Source organism: Marmota monax, unplaced genomic scaffold (assembly GCF_021218885.2).
Source record: "Marmota monax isolate L192 unplaced genomic scaffold, Marmota_monax_Labrador192_F-V1.1 WCK01_AAM20220418_F8-fsc00075, whole genome shotgun sequence".
Classification (NCBI taxonomy): domain Eukaryota; kingdom Metazoa; phylum Chordata; class Mammalia; order Rodentia; family Sciuridae; genus Marmota; species Marmota monax.
In genome coordinates, this window is record NW_026694772.1 from 3,393,011 (window position 1) to 3,416,603 (window position 23,593).

The window sequence follows — 23,593 nt, forward strand, 5'->3', positions numbered from 1 at the left end:
TGACCTTCATTTCTCCCCCTTGTATTATTTTTCCCTTTCCCCTCATTTCCTCTTGTATGTTCTTTTGTATAACCCTGAGGGTCTCCTTCCATTTCCATGCAATTTCCCTTTTCTCTCCCTTTCCCTCCCACCTCTCATCTCTGTTTAATGTTAATCTTCTTCTCATGCTCTTCGTCCCTACTCTGTTATTAGTTACTCTCCTTATATCAAAGAAGACATTTGGCATTTGCTTTTTAGGGATTGGCTAGCTTCACTTAGCATAATGTGCTCTAGCGCCATCCATTTCCCTGCAAATTCTATGATTTTGTCATTTTTTAATGCAGAGTAATACTCCATTGTGTATAAATGCCACATTTTTTTAATCCATTCGTCTATTGAAGGGCATCTGGGTTGGTTCCAAAGTCTTGCTATTGTGAATTGAGCTGCTATGAACATCGATATAGCAGTGTCCCTGTAGCATGCTCTTTTTAGGTCTTTAGGGAATAGACCAAGAAGGGGAATAGCTGGGTCAAATGGTGGCTCCATTCCCAGCTTTCCAAGAAATCTCCATACTGCTTTCCAAATTGGCTGCACCAATTTGCAGTCCCACCAGCAATGTACAAGTGTACCCTTTTCCCCACATCCTCGCCAGCACTTGTTGTTGTTTGACTTCCTAATGGCTGCCAATCTTACTGGAGTGAGATGGTATCTTAGGGTGGTTTTGATTTGCATTTCTCTGACTGCTAGAGATGGTGAGCATTTTTTCATGTACTTGTTGATTGATTGTATGTCCTCCTCTGAGAAGTGTCTGTTCAGGTCCTTGGCCCATTTGTTGATTGGGTTGTTCGTTATCTTATTGTCTAATTTTTGGAGTTCTTTGTATACTCTGGATATTAGGGCTCTGTCTGAAGTGTGAGGAGTAAAGATTTGTTCCCAGGATGTAGGCTCTCTATTTACCTCTCTTATTGTTTCTTTAGCTGAGAAAAAACTTTTTAGTTTGAGTAAGTCCCATTTGTTGATTCTAGTTATTAACTTTTGTGCTATGGGTGTCCTATTGAGGAATTTGGAGCCCGACCCCACAGTATGTAGATCGTAGCCAACTTTTTCTTCTATCAGACGCAGAGTCTCTGATTTGATATCAAGCTCCTTGATCCATTTTGAATTAACTTTTGTGCATGGCGAGAGAAAGGGATTCAGTTTCATTTTGTTGCATATGGATTTCCAGTTTTCCCAGCACCATTTGTTGAAGATGCTATCCTTCCTCCATTGCATGCTTTTAGCCCCTTTATCAAATATAAGATAGTTGTAGTTTTGTGGATTGGTTTCTGTGTCCTCTATTCTGTACCATTGGTCCACCCGCCTGTTTTGGTACCAGTACCATGCTGTTTTTGTTACTATTGCTCTGTAGTATAGTTTGAAGTCTGGTATCGCTATACCGCCTGATTCACACTTCCTGCTTAGCATTGTTTTTGCTATTCTAGGTCTTTTATTTTTCCATATGAATTTCATGATTGCTTTCTCTATTTCTACAATAAATGCCTTTGGGATTTTGATTGGCATTGCATTAAACCTATAGAGAACTTTTGGTAATATCGCCATTTTGATGATGTTAGTTCTGCCTATCCATGAACAGGATATATTTTTCCATCCTCTAAGATCTTCTTCTATTTCTCTCTTTAGGGTTCTGTAGTTTTCATTGTATAAGTCTTTCACCTCTTTTGTTAGGTTGATTCCCAAGTATTTTATTTTTTTTGAAGATATTGTGAATGGAGTGGTTGTCCTCATTTCCATTTCAGAGGATTTGTCGCTGATATACAGGAATGCCTTTGATTTATGCGTGTTGATTTTATATCCTGCCACTTTGCTGAATTCATTTATTAGCTCTAATAGTTTCTTTGTAGAGCCTTTTGGGTCTGCTAGGTATAGAATCATATCATCTGCAAATAGTGATAATTTAAGTTCTTCTTTTCCTATTTTTATGCCTTTAATTTCTTTTGTCTGTCTAATTGCTGTGGCCAGTGTTTCGAGAACTATGTTGAACAGAAGTGGTGAGAGAGGGCATCCCTGTCTTGTTCCAGATTTTAGAGGGAATGCCTTCAATTTTTCTCTATTCAGAATGATGCTAGCCTGAGGCTTAGCATAGATTGCTTTTACAATATTGAGGTATGTTCCTGTTATCCCTAGTTTTTCTAGAGTTTTGAACATAAAGGGATGCTGTACTTTGTCGAATGCTTTTTCCGCATCTATCGAGATGATCATATGGTTCTTATTTTTAAGTCTATTGATGTGGTGAATAACATTTATTGATTTCCGTATATTGAACCAGCCTTGCATCCCAGGGATGAATCCTACTTGATCATGGTGCACAATTTTTTTGATATGTTTTTGTATCCGATTCGCCAGAATTTTATTGAGGATTTTTGCATCTAGGTTCATTAGAGATATTGGTCTGAAGTTTTCTTTCTTTGAAGTGTCTTTGTCTGGTTTAGGTATCAGGGTGATGTTGGCCTCGTAGAATGAATTTGGAAGTTCTCCCTCTTTTTCTATTTCCTGAAGTAGCTTGAAAAGTATTGGTATTAGTTCCTCTTTAAAGGTTTTGTAAAATTCTGCTGTATACCCATCCGGTCCTGGGCTTTTCTTAGTTGGTAGTCTTTTGATGGTTTCTTCTATTTCCTCAATTGATATTGGTCTGTTTAGGTTGTCTATATCCTCCTGACTCAATCTGGGCAGATCATATGACTTCAGAAATTTATCGATGCCTTCACTATCTTCTAATTTATTGGAGTATAAGGATTCAAAATAATTTTTGATTATCTTCTGTATTTCTGAAGTGTCTGTTGTGATATTGCCTTTTTCATCCCGTATGCTAGTAATTTGAGTTCTCTCTCTTCTTCTCTTCGCTAGCATGGCTAAGGGTCTGTCGATTTTGTATATTTTTTCAAAGAACCAACTTTTAGTTTTGTCAATTTTTTCAATTGTTTCTTTTGTTTCGATTTCATTAATTTCAGCTCTGATTTTAATTATTTCTTGCCTTCTACTTCTTTTGCTGTTGTTTTGCTCTTCTTTTTCTAGGATTTTGAGATGAAGCATGAGATCATTTATTTGTTGGTTTTTTCTTTTTTTAAGGAATGAACTCCAAGCAATGAATTTTCCTCTTAGAACTGCTTTCAATGTGTCCCACAGATTCTGATACGTTGTGTCTGTGTTTTCATTAATCTCTAAGAATTTTTTAATTTCCTCCTTGATGTCTTCTATAACCCATTGATCATTCAGTAACCTATTGTTCATTCTCCAAGTGATGTATGCTTTTTCCTTCCTTCTTTTATCGTTGATTTTCAGTTTCATTCCATTATGATCAGATAGGATGCATGGTATTATCTCTACTCCTTTATATTGTCTAAGCGTTGCCCTGTGACATAATATATGATCTATTTTTGAGAAGGATCCATGTGCTGCTGAGAAAAAAGTGTAACTGCTTGATGTTGGGTGGTATATTCTATATATGTCAATTAAGTCTAGGTTATTAATTGTGTTATTGAGTTCTATAGTTTCCTTATTCAACTTTTGTTTGGAAGATCTGTCCAGTGGCGAGAGAGGTGTGTTGAAGTCTCCCATGATTATTGTATGGTGGTCTATTAGACTCTTGAACTTGAGAAGAGTTTGTTTGATGAACATAGCTGCACCATTGTTTGGGGCATATATATTTATGATTGTTATGTATTGTTGGTGTATGGTTCCCTTAAGCAGTATGTAGTGTCCCTCTTTATCCCTTTTGATTAACTTTGGCTTGAAATCTATTTTATTTGATATGATTATGGACACTCCTGCTTTTTTCCGAAGTCCATATGAGTGATATGATTTTTCCCAACCTTTCACCTTCATCCTATGTATGTCTTTTCCTATCAAATGCGTCTCCTGTGGGCAGCATATTGTTGGGTCTTGTTTTGAGATCCATTCTACTAGCCTGTGTCTCTTAATTGGTGAGTTTAAGCCATTAACATTTAGGGTTATTATTGAGATATGGGTTGTTGTTCCAGCCATATTTGTTTATTTATGTTACTAAACATGGTTTGTTTTCCTCTTTGATTATTCCCCCCCCTTTACTGTCCTACCTCCCACTGTTGGTTTTCATTGTTATTTTCCATTTCCTCCTCCTATAATGTTTTGCTGAGGATGTTTTGAAGAGATGGTTTTCTAGCTGCATATTCTTTTAACTTTTGTTTGTTGTGGAAGGTTTTAATTTCATCTTCCATCCTGAAGCTTAATTTCGCTGGATACACAATTCTTGGTTGGAACCCATTTCCTTTCAGTGTTTGAAATATGTTATTCCAGGATCTTCTAGCTTTCAGAGTCTGTGTTGAAAGATCAGCTGTTATCCTGATTGGCTTGCCCCTAAATGTAATCTGCTTCCTTTCTCTTGTAGCTTTTAAAATTCTCTCCTTATTCTGTATGTTGGGCATCTTCATTATAATGTGTCTAGGTGTGGATCTCTTATGATTTTGCACATTCGGCGTCCTGTAGGCTTCTAGAATTTGGGATTCTGTCTCATTCTTCAAGTCTGGGAAGTTTTCTCGTATTATTTCATTGAATAAATTGCTCATTCCTTTGGTATGGAGTTCTATACCTTCCTGTATCCCAATGACTCTTAAGTTTGGTCTCTTAATGTTATCCCATATTTCTTGGATGTTCTGCTCATGGTTTCTTAACAGTCTTGCTGAGCTGTCTATGTTCTTTTCCAGTTGAAATACTTTGTCTTCATTGTCTGATGTTCTATCTTCTAAGTGTTCTACTCTGCTGGTAGTACTCTCAATTGAGTTTTTAAGTTGGTTTATTGCTTCCTGCATTTCTAGGATTTCTGTTTGTTTGTTTTTTATAACCTCTATCTCCCTGTATAGTTGATCCTTTGCTTCCTGGATTTGTTTGTGTAATTCCTTGTCGAAGTGATCTTTCATTGTCTGATTTTGCTGTCTAATTTCTTCCTTGATACTCCAGATCATCTGAAGCATATATATCCTGAATTCTTTATCTGACATTCCATCTGCTGCAGCTGTTACCTCTTCTAAAGTTGAGCTGACCTGCATTGCTTGTAGTCCTTTCTTTCCTTGTCTTTTCATACTGCTTGCGTTTCTTTCTTCTTGGTGAAACTGTTGTGTTTTTGAAATTTTTTCCCCCCCTATATATTTATATTGCTCTTGTATAGTTGAAAATTCTCCCTTGCAGGTGCGGGCAGGGGCTCTGCTCTGCCCCTCCTCCAATTGGTGTGAGGTGTCTACCACGCCCACGGACCCCTGGGCCTGATCCGCTGTTCTGTCGCAGGTCTGCCTACCTTGCAGGTGGGGGGGAAGGCTCTGCCCTGCCCCTCCTACCACGCCCGGGGACCGCTAGGCCTGATCTGCAGGTTGGTCGCAGGTCTGCCCACCTTGTGGGCAAGGGTGTCAGTTCCGCTCCGCCCCCACTCCAATTGGGGTCACTTGACCACCACACAGGCGAGCCGCTGGGCCTGATCTGGGCACGGGCTAAGGCTCTGCTCTGCCCCTACTCCAGTTGGGGTGAAGTGTGTACCACGCTGGCAGGCCGCTGGGCCTGATCCACCGGTCTGTCGCAGGTCTGCTTACCTTGCCGGCGCGGGCGGTGGCTCTGCCCTGCCCCTCCTACCACGCCTGCAGACCGCTGGGCCTGATCTGCAGGTTGGTCGCAGGTCTTCCTACCTTGCGGGCGCGGGCGGCGGCCCCTCTCCTCGCCTCTGGCTCGACGACAAAGCGAGAGAGACTCGGGTATCTGTGACTCACCCTCCCTACCAGGGGACCAACTGTTTCCGTCGCCGCTGGCACCGATGAAGTTTTCTCCTCGGCCGCTCTCCGATGACATCAGATCTCTGCCATGCTGGCATCCCCTGTTCTATGGCTGAATCCCATTTTCTTCTCTTCCAATAGGCGGAGCTGTGCCCTCTGAGCCGAGCTTCTGCCCTCTATGTGCTGACAGAAATCAATGTACGGTGGCTCCTGGGAGTCTCTCAATCCTGTTAGTCCAGAGCCCTTTCACTTATCCGGCCCCTCCCCCTGTTCCTCCTCCCAACCAGCCAGCCAGGTCCTGTTCACCAGAGGCGGTTCCCCAAGGATCTGATTACACTTGCAGCCCCACCGGGTGTCCTATATCCCGAACGATGAACACCCTCTCTGTCATTCAATTAAGCCCCAGTGCTGTGGTGGGGTGATCTGGGAACCAACAGTTTAATTTTTCAGGACCCCTTTGGTGGGCACGCCCCCAGAAACTGGCGGCTAAGATCTTGGGTGTCGCCGCTGGTGTTAAGGGGAGGTGGGGATCTGGAATCCCCTCTGCTTCCCTACAGACATGCCCCCGGTGGTTTCCTGGCTGCTTGTATCTGGAGGGGGTGGGAGTCACACACCTGCTAATGTGGATTCCGCTGGGAAGGAATTCTGTCGGCAGAACTCTGGTGATGTCACCACTCTGCTATGGCAGTCCCCAGGCTCCTTGCCGGAGTGTCCGAAGGGAGGGGTGGGACTGGTCTGTCTCTGGTTGGTTTCAGCTCCCGGGTTCGCTATTTCATGAAGGCTTGGCGAGAGACCTCTTCCTAGAGTCCCTGCACCGCTCCTGCTGCGCTGCGCCTCGGAGGCTATCCGCCCTGACGCGGGGGCTGCGTGCAGGCAGCCGACAGTCGCCGAGTCGCGCGGGCAGCGGCTGGCGGGTCTGGACCTCTGCGCTGCGTGGCGGAGATTCACTCGTCTAGCGCAGACTGTCACCTCCAAAAATCCTTCCAATTCCCGGCCGGTCTCTCTTTAGTGGAATTTTGCTAGGAGTTTCTCAGCAGGTCAAATCTAAGCGTATCCATGCGTCTCTCTGACCCCTTTGTTGAGGAGGTACTGAAAGCGCTGCCTCCCCTCTCGCCGCCATGTTGGATCCCCCCTCATGTACTTGTTGATTGACTGTATGTCCTCCTTTGAGAAGTGTCTGTTCAGGTCCTTGGCCCATTTGTTGATTGGGTTGTTTGTTCTCTTATTGTCTAATTTTTTGAGTTCTTTGTATACTCTGGATATTAGGGCTCTATCTGAAGTGTGAGGAGTAAAGATTTGTTCCCAGGATGTAGGCTCCCTATTTACCTCTCTTATTGTTTCTTTTGCTGAGAAAAAACTTTTTAGTTTGAGTAAGTCCCATTTGTTGATTCTATTTATTAACTTTTGTGCTATGGGTGTCCTATTGAAGAATTTGGAGCCTGACCCCACCGAATGTAGATCGTAGCCAACTTTTTCTTCTATCAGACGGCGTGTCTCTGATTTGATATCAAGCTCCTTGATCCATTTTGAATTCACTTTTGTGCATGGCTAGAGAAAGGGATTCAGTTTCATTTTGTTGCATATGGATTTCCAGTTTTCCCAGCACCATTTGTTGAAGATGCTATCCTTCCTCCATTGCATGCTTTTAGCCCCTTAATCAAATATAAGATAGCTGTAGTTTTGTGGATTGGTTTCTGTGTCCTCTATTCTGTACCATTGGTCCACCCGCCTGTTTTGGTACCAGTACCATGCTGTTTTTGTTACTATTGCTCTGTAGTATAGTTTGAAGTCTGGTATCGCTATACCGCCTGATTCACACTTCCTGCTTAGCATTGTTTTTGCTATTCTGGGTCGTTTATTTTTCCATATGAATTTCATGATTGCTTTCTCTATTTCTACAAGAAATGCCGTTGGGATTTTGATTGGCATTGCATTAAACCTATAGAGAACTTTTGGTAATATCGCCATTTTGATGATGTTAGTTCTGCCTATCCATGAACAGGGTATATTTTTCCATCTTCTAATATCTTCTATTTCTCTCTTTAGGGTTCTGTAGTTTTCATTGTATAAGTCTTTCACCTCTTTTGTTAGGTTGATTCCCAAATATTTTATTTTTTTTTGAAGATATTTTGAATGGAGTGGTTGTCCTCATTTCCATTTCAGAGGATTTGTCGCTGATATACAGGAATGCCTTTGATTTATGCGTGTTGATTTTATATCCTGCCACTTTGCTGAATTCATTTATTAGCTCTAATAGTTTCTTTGTAGACCCTTTTGGGTCTGCTAGGTATAGAATCATATCATCTGCAAAGAGTGATAATTTAAGTTCTTCTTTTCCTATTTTGATGCCTTTAATTTCTTTCGTCTGTCTAATTGCTCTGGCCAGTGTTTCGAGAACTATGTTGAACAGAAGTGGAGAGAGAGGGCATCCCTGTCTTGTTCCAGATTTTAGAGGGAATGCCTTCAGTTTTTCTCCATCCAGAATGATGCTAGCCTGAGGCTTAGCATAGATTGCTTTTACAATATTGAGGTATGTTCCTGTTATCCCTAGTTTTTCTAGAGTTTTGAACATAAAGGGATGCTGTACTTTGTCGAATGCTTTTTCCGCATCTGTCGAGATGATCATATGGTTCTTATTTTTAAGTCTATTGATGTGGTGAATAACATTTATTGATTTCCGTATATTGAACCAGCCTTGCATCCCAGGGATGAATCCTACTTGATCATGGTGTACAATTTTTTTGATATGTTTTTGTATCCGATTCGCCAGAATTTTATTGAGGATTTTTGCATCTAGGTTCATTAGAGATATTGGTCTGTAGTTTTCTTTCTTTGAAGTGTCTTTGTCTGGTTTAGGTATCAGGGTGATGTTGGCCTCATAGAATGAATTTGGAAGTTCTCCCTCCTTTTCTATTTCCTGAAGTAGCTTGAAAAGTATTAGTATTAGTTCTTCTTTAAAGGTTTTGTAAAATTCTGCTGTATACCCATCCGGACCTGGGCTTTTCTTAGTTGGTAGTCTTTTTATGGTTTCTTCTATTTCCTCAATTGATATTGGTCTGTTTAGGTTTTCTATATCCTCCTGACTCAATCTGGGCAGATAATATGACTTAAGAAATTTATCTATGCCTTCACTATCTTCTAATTTATTGGAGTATAAGGATTCAAAATAGTTTTTGATTATCTTCTGTATTTCTGAAATGTCTGTTGTGATATTGCCTCTTTCTTCCCGTATGTTAGTAATTTGAGTTCTCTCTCTTCTTCTCTTCGCTAGCATGGCTAAGGGTCTGTCGATTTTGTTTATTTTTTCAAAGAACCAACTTTTTTTTTTTTTTTTTTTTTAGTTTTGTCAATTTTTTCAATTGTTTCTTTTGTTTCGATTTCATTAATTTCAGCTCTGATTTTAATTATTTCTTGCCTTCTACTTCTTTTGCTGTTGTTTTGCTCTTCTTTTTCAAGGATTTTGAGATGAAGTATGAGATCATTTATTTGTTGGTTTTTTCTTTTTTTAAGGAATGAACTCCACGCAATGAATTTTCCTCTTAGAACTGCTTTCAATGTGTCCCATAGATTCCGATATGTTGTGTCTGTGTTTTCATTAATCTCTAAGAATTTTTTAATTTCCTCCTTGATGTCTTCTACAACCCATTGATCATTCAATAACCTATTGTTCATTCTCCAAGTGATGTATGCTTTTTCCTTCCTTCTTTTATCGTTGATTTTCAGTTTCATTCCATTATGATCAGATAAGATGCATGGTATTATCTCTACTCCTTTATATTGTCTAAATGCAACCTCTCTTGCCACAGTCTGGCTGGGCACAAATCATGAGCCACTGAAGCAGGAACAAACTTTATTTTTGAACTGCAGGAAAACACTTCACACAGATCCCGGGGAATCCTCCCGAATGCCATGCGGCTCGTCCAGGAAAACCCCCAGCCCGAAATATCTCCCCCGGAAATCCCTCCTCCTGCACTTCCCCAACCAATGGGAACTCTCGGGGAATCCCCGGAAATCCCCACGAGAACTCCAAAATAGTGCGAGAACTCAAAAGTTGCGGCAGAGGCGGATAGTAATGCCTCGCCTGTCAATCAATACTGTTGGCAAAATGCCAGGGGCCATACAGACTCGGCCGTGGCTCTCAGCATCTCCCCCTCTTTGTTTAATTAAACAACAAGCAATGTGGCTTAGGGACCGTGCCTGTTAGGCAGGCCAATTCAACATATGGTCCTTACCCGTCATCAGATGAACTGACCTCTAGGCGTCAGCCTCCTGTCTTAGGTTGGTACCACTGCAATTGGATCATACCCGTCACTGACTACCGGTCCAGCATACAGCCATACTTTGCACCAGTGGGGGGGTGAGGTTCTTTGCCTCACCTCTGTTGGCCCCCAAATTTTAGACCATCACTAGTAGAAGGGAAGAGGATGCAAAATGCCATGACACTAAGCCAATTGAGGGCTCCTTTGAAAAACTGTACCACCGGTGACACCATCAGCAAAAATACTCCAGCACTACCACAATTCACTGCACCAACAGATAGTTCACAATGCATACAAGTGATACATAGTCTAGGCAAGTTCTGCAAGCAGTTCAAAGCAGAGGAATCTGTCAATATGTCCATTTCCTCCTAAAGTAAATCGACTCCTTGATTGAGCATTACTTGTTGAGTTATTATTCATTGATGCATCAGTTTATACAGTTTGTTGTGATAACTATCGAAGAAGCTGTAGTTTGGTTTTATCTTTGTCTTCAGCGGCGCTGGGATGAAGATAGGAATTCTGGCAATGATGCTAAGGAAAAAATTATGTAACATTCCAACAGGCACTAAGAAAACATTTTTTTGAACAATTTACATTATCCCGAACAGAACTATTAAATATAATGAGAACGAAAGGTGAAAGTAAACAAACAGATCTCTTAACCTCCTTATTTGTTCACATATTAAAACAATTTTCAACAGCTGTTTACCCAATCTAAATTAAACCATTAAAATCACATGAATAAAAAAATTCGGATCCATTTATTCATGAGCACTCCTCATATATGATATATGGACATACGCACATACAGACATACAACACAAAACAGAAGTGTGCACACATAACATACAACACATAAGACAATAGTAAAGGCCTTGTAGCTTTACCTAGGTGAAATCTCCATTGCAATGCTTAAAAACTCCACAGTCAAAATATAAAACTGATCAGAAAAACATTAGCCTAGGTCTGTATGAGCTCAAAAATAAAATAGAACTTTATGATGTGGGAAAAGGCAAATAATAAAATAAATATTGAAAAAAGCATCCTGGTTAATCATTGTCGCAGATGTAAGAATAGCCAAACTGGAGTTCTGGATATCAGCTGTTATGGATTTGAGTCAAATCATCTTCCTTTTGGTCTGTAGAAATTGTTTTAGTTAATCTCTCTGGAATCCAAATCGGCTGCTGTTCTCCCTGTGGAAAAACACAAACAGAACCCCGACTCCAGACAATCACTGGGTCAGGACTTTCCATTGTCCTGTTAGAATATCCTTCCAAAGTACCTGAGGCCTATGTACATTTTTTGGACACATATGCCTTTCCGCAGCACTAAGCCCTGATGAATCCAAATTTAAAAAGTTTAGAGTAAAAAGGGTTATTTTAAGTTTATCTTTGGGTGATATATACCCCTTTCCAATTCCCTCTTTTTGCTTTAATAAGTACATTTTAATAGTTTGATGAGCTCTTTCAACTATGCCTTGTCCCTGAGGATTGTATGGGATTCCTGTTATATGAGTAATGCCAAATGATGAGCAAAATTGTTTAAAAGAGGTAGAAGTATAACCAGGACCATTATCTGTTTTTAACTGTTTTGGAACGCCCACAGTGGCAAAATTTTGTAGGCAATGAGCTATAACATCTTTAGTTTTTTCTCCGGAATGAAGGGAGCCCATCAAAAATCCAGAAGAAGTATCAACTGTAACATGCAAATATTTTAATTTTCCAAATTCTGGCAAGTGTGTGACGTCCATCTGCCAAATATGGTTAGGTATCAATCCTCTAGGATTGACTCCAAGATTAACTTGTGGTAAAAAGGTCACACAATTTTGACATTGTTTTATTATTTGTCTAGCTTGTTCCTTAGTTATTTTAAAACGCTTTTGTAAAGTATTAGCATTGACATGGAACCTTTTATGAAAATGTGTAGCTTCTTCTAGTGTAGAGAAAATATGTATGTCATGTGTAGTTTTATCTGCTAAATCATTGCCCAAACTAAGGGCTCCAGGCAATCCTGTATGTGCTCTGATATGTCCTATAAAGAATGGATCTTTTCTGTCCCAGATTAGATTTTGTATAGCAGAAAACAAAGAGAAAACAGTAGAGGAAGGGGAAATCCTGCCAGCATCTTCAAGGGATACTATAGCATTAACTATATACTGACTATCAGAAAATAAATTAAATACAGAATCTTTAAACATCACAAAAGCTTGTAAAACTGCATTAAGCTCTACCTTTTGAGCTGATTGTTTGGGTACTAAAAATGTAAAAGTTTGATCAGGGGTAACTACTGCTGCTGTACCATTATTTGACCCATCAGTGAATACATTTGGAGCATTCATGATAGGGGTTTTTCTTGTCATTTTTGGAAAAACTACAGGATGCGAAGACCAAAAAGACAACAAAGGATTAGATGGTAAGTGATTATCAAATGAAACATTAGATTTACACATGATTATTGCCCAAGTATTTAACTCATTAGCTAACTCATCAATTTGATCCATAGTATATGGAGTAATAATTTTATGGGGAGAAATTCCAAACACTCCCTTTGCTGCTTTTATTCCTTTGAGTATTAATTGTCCTACAGCCTCAGGATACCTAGTAAGAATAGTGTTAGGAGAATACGATAAATGTATCCACAATAATGGACCTTCTTGCCAAAATACTCCTGTAGGAATATTTTTTGTTGGTATTACAATAAATAATAAAGGCAAAGTTATATCAATTCTATCCAAATGCATATTTTCCATATATGTTTCAATAATTTTTAATGCCTTTCTTGCTTCAGGCGTTAACATGCGGGGTGAATTTGGATCTGATGGACCTTTTAGGATATCAAATAAAGGTCCCAACTCTCCTGTTGGTATGCCTAGATAAGGCCTTATCCAATTTATGTCTCCTAATAACTTTTGAAAGTCGTTAAGTGATTTGAGTTGATCTACTCGTATTTGAATTTTTTAGTGGACGGACCATGGTTGAGGATAATAGAACTCCTAAATAATTAATTGGAAAATTTAATTGTACTTTATCTATTGCTATCTCTAGATTATAATTTTTTAATAAATTTTGAAGTGTGGCATAACATTCTAGCAATGTGTTTTTATCTTTGTGTGCTAACAATACATCATCCATATAGTGAAATATTTGTAGTTTAGGATTTTGATTTCTAAGTGGCTGGATTGCTTTGTTAACATAAATTTGACACATAGTTGGGCTGTTAGCCATCCCTTGAGGGAGTACTTTCCATTCATATCTCTGATCAGGACCTTCATGATTCAGTGCAGGGATAGTAAATGCAAAATGTGGACTATCCTCAGGATGAATTGGAATTGAAAAAAAACAATCTTTAATATCTATAGCTAAAACGTACCAGGATTTTGGCAAAGCAGACAAGTGAGGAATCCCCGATTGAGCAGGTCCCATAATAACCATCTCATTATTAATGGCTCTTAAATCTTGCAATAATCTCCATTTACCAGATTTCTTTTTAATGACAAAAATGGGAGTATTGTAAGGAGATACGGAAGGTTGTATATGTCCCTCCGCTAATTGTTGTTTGACCAGGTCATGGGCTGCTTGTATCTTTTCTTTAGTCAGGGGCCACTGAGGAACCCATACTGGTCTATCTGATTTCAAAGTAATTTTTATTGCCTCAGTGACCCCTTCTGAAAACCCAGTCCATGTCTATTTATTCCTTGATCTATTTGAATTGGTGCTGCTATGCCTTGTTCTCCTAATCTTTTTTTCTTTCCTGAAACCTTGTCTAGCCCTAATAGTGGGCACATTTGGATTGATGTTATTTGTTAATGTCAAACCTAATTGATCTAGGACATCTCGTCCCCATAAATTTATAGGAAGATGATCCAATACATAGGGCTGTATAGTTCCTTCACATCCTTCAGGATCCTTCCAATTTAATACCATTGCACTTCTATGGGGATTAGTTGCCACTCCTAGGCCTCAAAGCGTTTGAGTGGCTTGTTGTAACGGCCAATGTTTTGGCCATTCTTGACGAGATATGATGCTAAGGTCTGCACCTGTATCCAGTAGTCCATTAAATTCATGTCCTTGAATATTTAGTTTTAGCATGGGGTGAGAATCTAAATTTAAAGACAGCATAGCCCAATCTACACCTGTGGAGCCTAATCCCCTGGAACCTCTTTCTATAGTACTACTGGAAAATTTATCATGTAGGCTGGGTATTATTAATAACTGTGCTATTCTATCTCCTGGTGAAATTACTGATATACCCTTTGGAGAACTAGCTACAATTTTTATTTCACCTTCATAATCGGGATCAATTACCCCGGGACTTATCATAAGTCCTTTTAGCGTAGAAGAACTGCGTCCTAACAATAAGCCTACTGTTCCTTGGGGAAGAGGTCCTTTTACTCCTGTGGGAATGATTTGAACTCCCATCTCTGGAGTTAGTACTGCTCTGGCAGAGGTGCAGATGTCCAACCCTGCGCTCCCTCTGGTTCGTCTGATGAGAGATCTGATGGATAATGTGTCCTGGGCACTACCCTGATGGTGTTGCTGGGTTCCTCCATGGTGTTTCTGGGTTCCTCCAGTGCCCCGTACATTTGTGGTCGTGGGCCCCAGAGCATTGGGCCCCCCTGTCCGTTTTTTGGCAATGGAGCCCGATTCCTTTCTCCATGATATCGTGGGTAAACACTTGGTCCTTGTCTGTTTTTTGATAACGGAATACCCTCTATGGTGGTTTGAGAACGGCATTCATTAGCCCAATGTTTCCCTCTATGGCATCGTGGGCAAATACCCGGTATTCTATTCCTTTGATACCTAGCTTTGTTAAACCCTCCTCCTATGGGGCAACTCCTTTTAAAATGTCCTGTTTGATCACAATTATAGCATGTTTTTGGCCTGGCATCTAAAGCCTGTTGTACTGCTGCTAAGACTTGGCCTTGTTCATTAATGTCTCTACATAATTTAATATATGTGTTTAAATCTTCATGTCTCCATGGTCTAATGACCTCTCTGTAGCAACGATTTGCTTGGTCATAAGCCAGTTGTTTTATAAATGGCATTGCCTGTTCTGTATCCCCAAAAATTCTGGAAGCTGCTTGAATAAGCCTATCTACAAATTCAGCATAAGGTTCATTAATTCCTTGTATTACCTTAGATAATTGACCTTGTAAATCTCCATGCCCCTGTAAAGTTTTCCATGCCCTAACCGCATCTACAGCAATTTGTGCGTATACGCCAGGATCATATTCAATTTGTTGCCGTTGACCCTCATAAAGTCCTTTTCCTAACAACATATCTAGATTTCTTTGAGGGTAACCAGCTGCTGCATTTCGCCTAGCTGCCTCCCTGCAAAATTCCTCATTGGCAACCTTCCATAACAAATATTGTCCTCCATTTAGCACAGATTTACACATACTAGCCCAGTCTGCTGGCGTCATGTCCAAGTTGGTAATGGATTCGACCATGCTTACAGTGAACGGTGCTTGAGGACCATAGGTTGTTACAGCCTCCTTTAACTGCTTCACTGTTTTGAAATCTAAAGCATGGTGAATTCGCTGCCCTCCTGCCTGGTCAAGTACAGGGCATGCTAATCTTTGAGGTCCTGTCTCAGGATCCCATCTATCAACTACGGGGTTTGAGGGCCACTCAGCTATCTCCATAGGGGGAGCTGTTGGTTGAATTACGCCCTCTGGTGATAGAACGGTGTTAGTAGCAGCCTCCTGTTGTAGCTTTTTCCCTAATAGCTGTTTCTCCTCTAAGCTTTCTTCCTTTAAGTTTTCTTCCTCTGTCTGACTAGCTTGAGAGACCTTCTCTTTTGCTTGATCTAAAATGTCTTTCTCCATGGTCTGAACCTCTAACAATTTACTTAACACTCTTTCAGTTTGTTTTTTACTAATTTCTAATCTGTTATAAAGATAACGCAACCCAATAAGATAACACAAAACAAAACCGAAACAGAATGAAACAAAAACGGAACAAAAAATTGTTGTATCAATTTTCCTATTTTCTTGATATGTGCATTTGTGGTCTATTTCTATCTCTTCCTCAGGGGCGAACAACTTCAAACCTTGAGCCAACCATTTTTCCCAATCTGCCTGAGAAAATTCTAGGGATAGGCAGCTTGAAACAAACACAAAACAAATCAAAACAAGAACACATTGTTTTTTAAAATGGTCACCCATTCTCTCGCCTTCCCTTAGGGGCAAGCAATTTCACTTACCCTGAAGCTTCAGACGTTCCCCGTACGGGCCACCAATTGCCGCAGTCTGGCTGGGCACAAATCACGAGCCACTGAAGCAGGAACAAACTTTATTTTTGAACTGCAGGAAAACACTTCACACAGCTCCTGGGGAATCCTCCCGAATGCCACGCGGCTCGTCCAGGAAAACCCCCAGCCGGAAATATCTCCCCCGGAAATCCCTCCTCCTGCACTTCCCCAACCAATGGGAACTCTCGGGGAATCCCCGGAAATCCCCACAAGAACTCCAAAATAGTGCGAGAACTCAAAAGTTGCGGCAGAGGCGGATAGTAATGCCTCGCCTGTCAATCAATTCTGTTGGCAAAATGCCAGGGGCCATACAGACTCGGCCATGGCTCTCAGCACTCTCTAAGCAGTATAAAGTGTGTGTGGGGGGGTAACAAAAGTACCTATTTTAGGCTTCTGTGGGAATTTTCTGAACATAGTTGAAAAGTGCTTTCCACAAATCTTGTTACATATATTTCCAATAAACATTGTTATTATTTTATCCTAGGGCCCCCTCAATCTTCTTCAACAGATAAATAAATAATTAATTACAAAGAAATCTGTATTGTCCTCACCTCTAAGTAAAACAGTATCCCAAAGCGTAGTGGATATGTATAAGAGATCTGCAGTCAGATTGCAACATTCACATGTTGAAATTTTGGAAAGTTTCTTAACCTTTCTTATTTTTGATTTTTTTAAAAAAACTCTGTAACATGGGGATACTATAATCCCAATTTATAGAGTTTTTGTGAAAATCATAGGATGCATTATAGTTAAAAACTTTGGATGACAACTGCCATAGAGCAAATGTTTATTAACAAATGAGCTTACATTTTTATTATTATATAAGGTGGTTGTCTATCCCCTCATTCTTCCATGGTTTTCTGTGCCAGACAGTGTTCAATTAAAATAAATTATAAAAGAAAAACCTACGATCAAATTGAGGAAAACAGAAGTGTGAAGGAGTCATGATCAGATCTGAAAATTTTATAATAGAGGTATGCAGAATTTAAAGGGAGAGTTCAAAAGGTAATGATTAACTCCATTGGCAGTGGAGATATTCTTGGAGAATCACAGAAACAACATTGTTTAAATGGAACTAAGATGACTCTCTTCCTTTGTCCCATCTATGCTTTGGTCATATGTCTGTCATTATTTGTTTACATGTCTCCCTCACTAGATTTTATAAAATACTTATGGTCATGGGCTGAGCTTAACTTTTGCTGTATCATCCATATCCTAGCATGCTGATAAATATATATTAGATGTTCAGAACAGAAGTGATGGGTGAACATGTGATTTTTTTTTGCATTAGCTTATGGTATAGTCTTATTTATCTTAAGTAAATGGAAGGAATCATGAAAAAGAATATTAATTCAAGTGTTTTTCTGAGTCATATTCAAAATTAGGTATCTCTTACTCACTAAGGTGACTAAGTAGACTTTTTTCCCTAGGAAATTGACCACTAAATGCTGCCAGGATTTTTAGCATTCAAGAATGATACTCTGCAAAATCTGAGTGCATGTTGCCCATTTACAAATGGGCCATCAACATTTTGTGAAAATGAGATTATAACAGAAAGCAAGAACATATACTAGATGTTATTTGGCCTCTTGCATCTTTCATTTACTCTATTTGATCTGGGCTTTTCCAGGCACCATGAACTTAATAACTGATGGATTTCTACTTATGATTTTAGGTTCTGTATTAAGCAAGTTGCAAAAAACAAAGAAAAATATTTTGCTCAATTGCAAATACATCTTAGAACAACTTGACAACAGAAGAATCACTGGGAACATTTGTTTTGTTATTTTTCCTTCAAATAACAATTTTATGGAAGCAGTTTTATATGCTAATAATTTTTCTACAACTATTACAACGGAAGCACGTGGTATTTCTATTTCTAACCTTTTTGATTAAAAGATTACCTTTAAAATAAATGTGGCAATATGTTTTCTATGGGATTCTGCAGTTTAATGTGAGTCATTTTTTTCCTTTGTTTTCCTGTAGCCAAATACATGAGTAATACAAGATAGAGTTAACCACTTTGTCTTTTAAAGGCCTTCTCGCCCTTTCTTTATTGTTGTTTTATTTCAGATTTTGTGTTTTAATTTCCCCCAAAATAGAATAAATAGGATGATATCAAGTGATAAATTCATATTAACTAGAGAAAAAATAGAAAAAAGAAAGACAATCCAGGGGCTGGAGATGCAGCTCAGTGCAAGAGTATTTGCTACCATATGCAAGGCCCTGGGTTCCATCCTCAGCCTTGTAAAAGAAGGAAGGAAGGAGAGACAAGCAATTATGATATAGAAGTAATGCAATAGGATTGAATCTAAGAATCATAAATGACATTTTAAGACATTCATAATAGAAAGTTGGGTGGATGTACACACACAATTACAGTCTCATATTCTGATTGAAATCTACTTATACCCCTATAAGCCAAAAAATACTACTCAGTTATCTCAATCTTACTGAAAGGACTAAGGAAATTGGATGTGTGAAGAAATCCATTGTGCCAAGATTATATGTAATGAAGTGCTCAGGGCTTTCCTGAGTGGCTTAAGGAGACACAGGGGCAGTTTCTCCACAGCCCCATTTTATGGCATCCTGAATACTGCAGACAGATACGAATAATTATTTCTGAAATCCCAAACCTCTTGAAACTATGTGACTTCAGATATCTGCAGCAATTCTACTTGTAGAAAAGTAGAATTCCATTATGCCTAGAATTCATCTTCTTGCAACATTGAATAAGGAGATCAACCATATCATTCACCTCAAGAAAAGTCTTTCAAAGGGAAGTATACCTGCTTTTGGGTTCCTTTTTCTGGCTTCTAACATTCTCTACTTCATAAACAAACCATGTTTGATGGGTACATCATATGTGTATGCATCAGTATATGTCAACAAGTTTAGTCTGTAAGGATCATGGAGACCAGTGAAAATATACTTAAATCCCATTTATTTCATCAAAATAAGCACTTTTCTCTCATTTATAGGCTTAAGTAAATGTAGGGGGTTATACCATTGGTTTTGGGGAGTGCTGTCATAATGTTAGTTAAGAAGGATTTTGCAGTTGGCATTTTGTCTCTAGATAAACAAGTCCATCTTCCAAAATGTCATATTTAATTGCTTTAGATTTTTTCCCTTTGTTTCTCTTGTGGCTTCACAAACATTTTTGCAGTTCTAAGAAAAATCAATTATAATATACCTTAATGTTTTCTGCTTTTGTTTTTGTTAGAGAAAAGTTGATTATTTAAGATTTCAGAAAGCAGGTCCAAAATTGATCTTCAAACAATATAGTTATTTGTATTGATAAAAAAGGTAAATGCAAAGCAATTCCAGGAACCATAAAATACTTTTACCACAGGATTTTTGTAAAGACATGGAGATCCAAGTATGTAATATATATGCATAATAATAATTACTAGGATGCTTAGTTTTAGTGTATAGTGCTTTCATTTTGAAATGCAACAACTCAATGTCCATCCTTTAACCTCAATGTTCTAATTATATTGGACAATAGATGATATGTAATAAGATATTGACTACCATTAGTGAACTAGTAGAGTCAAACCAGTGACTATAATTAGATAAAACCCCAGCAAATAACATTAGTCATGTTTGATTATTTTCTTTAAAAATTATCCAGTCTTTAAGGCAATTTGTAGTAAATGCTCAGTCAGAGAATTTAGGGATTATATCAGTCCTCAGGACACTCTGTACAATCCAAAGGATAGAAAGAACTCCTCAGTACAATGTTTATATCTGTTGGACCATGATCAGTAAATTGATGACACAGGAAGTCATTTCATCTTATTTTCTTTGAGATAGACTGCCAAATCACAATTTCAAGCAATACTTTTCTTGCCAGTTGAAAAAAATAGAAGGGTCTTTTGCTCTTACTGCAGTTTGTTTTTGTTCTATTATGAGCTCCATTCTGCTGCTGTTCACTCATTATTAGGGTATGATGGGTACTATTATACAGTTGCTATGTGTGCACACATTTTAGGCAAGAAACAACTCCTGTTTAGCAATCTGACAATGAAGTTCTATTAGGTTATTCTTTTTTTGTTTGTAAATATCTGCAGGATAGAAGAAGGAAGAACAATTATGTTCTAAAAGTTATCACTGTACAGCCTCATTATGTCGGGCATTATAGTAAAATACAGATGATACAGACATCCAAAGATCCTCAGTGTAACAGATTTGGGGTGGAGTTAAATACATTTTAGGAAGGAGTATTTAGTACAGTGTCTGCTGAGTACTTTCATAAATGCTACTTAACTCAGTCTTCATATTTACTTATGGGAGGTCAATATTAACTGAATTTTTTAATGCTTTAAGTAAATAAAATAGAGTTGAATTAGTGTTTCTGTATCTCCAAATTTTCACAAGATGACCACACCTGCAGCCAAGTCAAGAAATATAAGTATGGTAGAATCTGCCCTCCTACTTCCTTTCCATCACAAACCCTTGCCCTTCAATGAAATACTCTTACTTCTCATAGTATATATTAGTTTTGCCAGTTTATCAGTGTACTTAGTAGAACCATACAATATACACATACAATACAATACTATACAATATTTCAGCCTTCTTTTATTTAACACCATGATTATGAGATTCATTCATAGTGCACAGTACAATTGTAGATATTTTGTTCTTATTGCTGTACAGTTTTTCACTCTGTTTTATTTATCTTTTCTATCAAAAAAAACATTTAAATAGTTTCCAGTTTGGGAATATTATGAATAGTGCTACTGTGAAGTTTCTCATACATTTCTTTTGATGAAAATATATTGTGTATTCCTGTTGGATATATGCCTAGGAGTGGAAATCCTGGTTCATAGAGTACACTTAATTAACAAAATTACTTAGGAGAAACTGAGGCAATTTATGAGTAAATTTAGCAACTAATCCAAGATCACACAACTGGTATGTGATAGAAACAAAGTTTCAGTGTAAGTCTAATTACAAAATCGACTACTCGACATATTTTAGACCCTAAACAATGGAAGAAATATAACAGCATTAAGCATTTTTCAGTACTTTCTACAGCATAGTCTAGTTTTTGCCTTTTGTTTTTAGTAGCAAATAATGAATCAATGTGACAATTAATCAATACAAGAGACACAGAAAAATGGTTGGGTAGTGTTTAATTTTCAGGGCAAATACTTTATATAACTTTATTTACACTAAAAATGAGGAATTGCTATGCAAGAATATAGTTCTTGTAAGATATTCCAAACTCTATATCTATGGTAATGTCTTTATGTATATGTACATATATTTTTGAAGCAGTATGTTGCAAATACCATAGTCAACTTCTAAGTCATATCTGTTTATAGTAACTAAATTAACTATTTCTTTATTATCCACATATGTAAAGCTACCATATTGGCTGGCTGACTAGATTGAAAATAAAGGAATGAAAGTGACAAATAAGTATATTCATTTAATAGTTAAATGGAGTTTTTAAAATGCTTGTTGTATATCTACTATATGCCAGGCACTGCACTAAATGAAAACATACCACAGCCCAGTAGTTTTACTCCTTTAATTGATGGCTTCAATAGAGTGAGTAATTTGTGAGAACACTATACTAAATCAATGGAAGATGTAATAAGAAAAAATAATGTGCTTCTACACTAAACATGTTGAAAATGGATATGAACAATACAAACTAAGAGTAACGAAATAATGTTGTGAAATGGGGAACCAAGGAGCCTGAAAGGAGATGGGTTAATCAAAATGAAGGTAAGAAAAAAGTGGAATTTCTTGGTGAATTGTTGGAAAAAGGATCCTGGGCAGGAGCTGGTTTCCTGCAAAGTCCTTTCTGTCCATGAATTTCCTTTGCTCTTATTTCCTGTAGTGGTTGAATTTTGTGCCACATAATTTAGCCCAGTTTTGTACTGCTTGCTAATTACATTGAGAATCTTGATTCCTTAAATAGATCATTATCTCCTTGAAGGCAGAAGATTTTCCACAGCAGTTTTGGGGGTATTTTTCAATATCTCCTACTGTGCTGTGACTCATCTATTTCAGTAGCCATAACCTGTGATTTGGTTTTTAAGATGCAGCTTCTTTCCCCTGGAAATGGACCTGCTTGTGGTTCACTCTCTGGAGACCATCACATTTTATGATATAAAAATGGGCCTACATGAAATGCTTTAATCTCAACCATCCTAAGACTTTGTTATGGCTAATGATTGAAGTTAAAATGGCTTTTGGGGGCCATTTTACAAGAAAGGGTAATGAGACTCACTTAGATGCAATAAGTGGGCTTGAACAATAATGGATTGAGTTTCCTACAAAAAAGAAGCTGAACTACATAGTATATAAACAGAGGAAATATTTTCTGAGAGAGTTAAAAATTGGACATGTGCCCACCAAAGGAAAATACTCAAGGGTGAAGAAAAGGAAATCACAAAACGTCCATTGCCAATAATATGCAAACTGAGACTCCCACAATTCTGTGGAGGCTTGGATGGACATATTGTATATGTATCAAAGTGTATTGGTGCAACCAAGGTCATGTGAATATTTATAATGGACTTTCCTAACTAATATAAAGTTCATCTAGTTAGTATCATGGTAGGTGTACAATTTTCTTATAAGCTTTATCTCATCAAATTTGTTCATCTTATTTCAACAGTGAATATAAGGTGAATGCCTTCTATGGGCTAGGTGGTATCCTAAGCACCAGGAATTCACAGAGGAGATCCTTGCTCTCCAGGGCTTCTCTGACTCATGCAAGCTATATATATATATATATATATATATATATATATATATATATATATATATATACACATACATACACACACATATGTATGCATACACACATATATAAATATATGTATATATTGTATACACATGTATAATATTTTAAGAAGATTTTAAACTTTTATATATAGTCTTTTTTAAAAAATGGGTGAAATATTTTAATAGAAAAATACTAAAATATGGGTCTTGAGTTCTGAGTTTTAATTTCACTTTTCCCTTGTACATTCAGACCTTGAGAAATTCACTTACTGTTTCTAACAAACAGCTTTTTAATATAAAAGAGTATATATGCCCCTTCTACTGCAGAGGAAATTATGAAAACTCACATAATTTAACATTAAAACATTTTGTAAATTTTTAACTCATAAAAATATATTTATTACAAAAATCTTATTTTTATTCTTATTTCTGTTTTCAGACATTTTCAGCTAGACATACATGTGTTAAAATATTTTATTTATAAAGGATACATATTATTTCTAGGGAATCAACTACTTATAATGAGAAAGACATTTTAATTATCACAAATAGGTTTAAGAT